The sequence below is a fragment of the Melanostigma gelatinosum genome (assembly GCF_949748355.1).
Source record: "Melanostigma gelatinosum genome assembly, chromosome: 2".
Classification (NCBI taxonomy): Eukaryota; Metazoa; Chordata; class Actinopteri; order Perciformes; family Zoarcidae; genus Melanostigma; species Melanostigma gelatinosum.
This window is the reverse complement of record NC_136635.1, coordinates 2,709,471-2,714,101: the sequence shown is the minus strand read 5'-3', so window position 1 is coordinate 2,714,101 and position 4,631 is coordinate 2,709,471. Positions and strand designations below refer to the sequence as shown.

The window sequence follows — 4,631 nt, the reverse complement described above, 5'->3', positions numbered from 1 at the left end:
AATGCTTCACAACGGTCGCTGCGTATCATAAAACACAAGTACAATATCTGCTTTGGCTGGGGCTCGATCACGGCCCTACCGCGCGGCACCCGGGGATTCTTTAGCTAAAACTCCCTAAACCGTTTCCCATTCATTTTCAATGGTAGTCCTAAACCAGTACGGATGTAATATATCTTTGGCCACCAGCACCAGCAGCGCTGTGGTGCCGTTTTGCGAGAGAAAGATTTTCTCCGGTGTTTGTCAGTCAGTCGGAGCCTGGAAAGAGCATCGACAGCCCGCATTTTCCGGATCTATTCGCTGGGTGGACACTACGTTGAACGGTAAGTCATTAAGATGAATAACAATGAATTAAAATGTCATGACAATTAGTCTGGGCTGTCTGACATTCACTTGAAAGCTTCAAAGATAAAGTTAGTTGTGTTTTTTTTGTGTTATATTGTGTCGAAGTCGGACTTCTGACTGTATGAGTTCGTTACCTTACAACGTAACGTAATCTGGAGCCGTTAACGGTTCATACCGGTTAATTCATGTCCGACTTTGATGCGTTTTTGTGACCAAAAGTATCACAAGTTAACACGAACGTGCATTCAAATAAAATGAGTTTGCGTTTACTACGCATGTCAGTGAACACAGAGGCTGAGCAGCGGCCGGTTGAGGTTGTGGTGAACGTAAGATATACTCTGTTACTTTACGGACACGTAACAAAAGAACAACAAGCTGTGACCGGACCCGGTGGTTCATGTGAATCACGTTAACGTTAAATAAACATGCACGTCTCCGTTGTATCACGTCACGTATCGTCATTAATGCATGTAGTTCATAGTTATGTACATTAACTGCTCCACGTGTGTTTGACAGCATTAGTTACTAACGTTAGTTACTTGGCAGATTCAGGATATCAGACAAAATATACTCAACTAATAAATGATGTGTTATTACAGATTAAACTACCAGCAGTATATAAAGTCATTAAAGTGATGAACACATGCTTTTTTGTACTTTTACTGAAGTCAGACTTTGAGTAAGTAAGATTTGAATGCAGGACTTTCACTTAAAGAGTATTTACACCATGTGGTGGTATTAATACATATTTTTTTACTGAAGTACAAGATGTGTAGACTTTCTCCATCACTGTTAAAATAATGTTTATGTACAAGAAGTGCAAGAAGATATTAATTTAATGAAGTTCTAATTCTCGTCTGTTTGCATCTCAGTGATGGATGAAGATGAAGAGCTGGAGAGAGGGATGCTGAGTATCTCCTTCAAAGCCACACGTGCAGAGCTGAGAGTAAACATTTGATGTCTTTCATTTCTACCACCTGAAGATTTAAAATCAGTTACAGTTCAGCCGGTTTGCTATTAATCGTGTATTCTATTCAGTGTATATGATATGTTTTTTGTTTGTTTACCAGCTGTTTCTGCATCATCAAACAGCCAGACAACAACAGGCTCCGGGAACAGAAAGAGGTTTTTCACCAAAAACGTTCTGCCATCAACAGACAAGCATGGGACCATGACTTCTTATCCCACATGAAGCATTGAACCGTTCTGTCTCATGTTTAGGTGTTCTGCTTGTTGTCCTCGTGACTATGAATTGATACCAGTCATGATGAGGGTACGTATCACTCTTTGTTTTCTTATATGGATAAAAGGAAACAATATGTATGTATGAAACTGCTGTGTTACTAACACCTGAATGCATGTGTTTGAAGTGTGCCATGTTGCTTCACCTGCCTAGGTTACATCACAATGACTGGCCACTGAATATTAACCCATTGAAAGACAAACACACGTGTATGAATGAAGTATATTCTTTATATATTAATGTGAGAAACAGTCTGTCATTGGATACGGCTGAGAAAGGTGAAGTAACGATACTAACAGTTGTGTTTGTATATTGTCAAAATATAAATTACTGACAAGGTGTTTTCCATTGTAGAACCATCTGCTACACTGGCTGCACCAACTCATCTGAAGGGTTCACAAGTAGATGGTAAATACATCCAACATTTAAACACATCTGTCATATTCACTGTGCTCATATCTGTTATAAACCGTTGATTGTGTTTTGTGATCCTTCTCACCTTGCAGCCGCCGCTGTAACTGTAAGGAGACCAGTGCCTGTTCCTCAGGAGCTCACGTGTCTGCTGCCAGAAGGAGCGGGTCGTCCAGCAACAGAGGCGACTGTCACAGTCCCTGGTGTGTGTTATTTGACCTGTATTTGCATCTTAAAAATATACTACATGTAGTGTTCATCAAAACTGTTGTTAATTCTATACAGTTGCTGCTGCACTGTATTCAGACAATAGGTAGGCAGCACTCCAGTGTCCAGCTTGCTGAGTTTCACAGACTACAGTGTAGATGTCATGTTACATCCTTGCTTCATCTTACTGTCAATAATAATGACAACATGTTTAATATTCTCTGTAGTGTCAGAGGCCCCCCTGATTTCTCCTGAGACGCTCAACTGTCACCAGCACAGAGAGATAAAAGTTAGTGTGAGAATGTTTTTCATGTCAAAAGATTAAATCAAGACGCAACCAGAATCGTACTCATTTGCTCCGTTTATTCTTGTCTGACTAGGTGAGCCATCACCCAGGCCGTTAGCTGTCCCCACCGTCCTCCTCCACAGCTCCCTGGCTACGAGCATGAAGTCAGCCAGTGGACCTGTTCACAGCAGCAGAGGATCTGGATGAAGACAGAGCTGGAATCCACGGGTCTCTGGCCAGGCTCCTTTCCTGTGCGCAACCTCATGAAGATGGTGTCATTGTGGCGTCTCCCTCCCCAGCCAGAATGAATCCACAGCATCTCTGATCTTCCTCCTCCAACGTTCTTTCAGCTGGAACTGGATGCTACAAGGAAAAGGGTGGAGGGCAGAAGACAGCCGAAGAGGAAGAGGACTGAATCCCAGCCCACAGGTCGCAAGTGTCGATTCTGTCAGATGGATCTGAAGCAGGATCCAAACAGTCCTCACATTCACACGGGGTTCCCTGGACTAACAGGGAAGTACATTTACTGCCCTGGTAAAGTCTTTTCCTTTTACAAAGACCAGGGCATGAGAAGCAGACAACCTGCTTTTTATGAGACAGAAAAAAAGAGATGGGAGGTTGAAAAGGGAAAGTAAGAGAAAAGGGGAGTGTTTTGTCATTATTATATTTGTTTAACATATTTGTGTTGTGTATTTGTGACCTTGCATTATTGGCTCTGTGTTCAATATTCACTGTCCCTGTTGTGTTTAATAAATATATTTCATTCACTAATGTTCACATGTCTCATTAATACGTGAATCATTATAGTCAACAGTAAAAACTACAATATAATAGGTTTATAGCCAAAAATAAGTCAAGTACTTGATAATCTATCTGCCACTACAATCTAGTGACAATCAGTAAAAGGTAAAGCTGGATAAACATTTCTTGATTTATGAATAGCTCTTTGTCATTGATGAGTGGCTTTGCCCCAGTTAGACTCGAACCTGCGTCCAGGAGCTGAAACCAGCGATATGAAATGCTGCAATTTCATTGGCTGTCAGCGTATGCCAACTATACACGGCTTGCCACCGCGTGGAAGGCTGTTATGCTTACCACTACACCAACAGTAGGTCAGTATAACAGTGTATCAGTATGACAGTATATCAACACAACAATTTAACACACGTAAGTAACCCAGGACTCTGCTGGTCCTTTTCGCTTCTGGTTACGTTCTTTAACTCCGTCCGTTATCAACGACACACCGATAAACTTAAAGTCTGTGCTCTCGTCCAGAAACTTCGTCAAGCTTACTCTAAGCAGAGATAATACTATTTTACACTGAACGCCACCCACGATTTAAGATCCAGGGACTCGGAGGTCTCAATACGGGAATTCCACAGTCAATTTTCTCAATACAGTTTATCAATGACATCAATGACATATACATATATCCCCGTCATGTTATACAATTTCTTCGTAGTCCAAAACGTCTTATAAATTACGTTAAAGATCACGCTATTTGTGGCATGGATTCGAGTGCTTCGTGATCCACGCGTGTGTGCGTTTCACCCTACTTCACATCTACAACGCCACAGATGCGCGATCTTTCGCCTTTTATCATACGTTTTCTGCTGGACTCATTCACTCATGTGTACAAACCCCCCCAAATGCTGGGCTGAATAACTCCGCCGCAGTGTGATTATTCTTTACCAGTACTCTATGACTATGCCATACTCACAGTTCGGTCAGTCGGATAAAATTTGGATCATGTCTATAAATACAATATGCAGAATTCAGTTAAATAGGCTTCTGCTCACCTTTAGATGTGCCGGCACTATCAGACTGTCCCCCGAACTGCAGGCACGACCTGGTGGCAAATACCAGGGCTCCCAGCCTCCGGGGAGACTCGCATTTTATTTCTGAAATCACAGATAGAGAGGTCGGTTAACATTCCAATCTGATATGCTCTGTATCAAACTTGCCCGCATCCTCCACCAATTTGTTGTGAAAATAAAGCTATCTTTCACACTTAGAGCGGATTTAAGAATGAAACAGAAGCTCTCAAGAGGCGTATAGTTATATCAAAGCAATAGTTTATTTATCAACAGAGTTATTCAGCCCAGCAATCAAACATGCATGGGAACTAATGGTTGCACTCTC

The 4,631-nt window shown here is 41.8% G+C and overlaps 1 long non-coding RNA gene across 1 annotated transcript; it reads left to right on the top strand.

Moving 5' to 3' along the window:
- The first annotated feature begins 1,165 nt into the window (after positions 1-1,165).
- On the top strand, positions 1,166-3,131 carry LOC306788757. Its single transcript, XR_013772620.1, has 7 exons — positions 1,166-1,288; positions 1,413-1,467; positions 1,564-1,615; positions 1,940-1,993; positions 2,092-2,199; positions 2,431-2,492; positions 2,584-3,131. It is a non-coding gene; the product is annotated as an uncharacterized lncRNA (long non-coding RNA).
- The last annotated feature ends 1,500 nt before the right edge of the window (positions 3,132-4,631 follow it).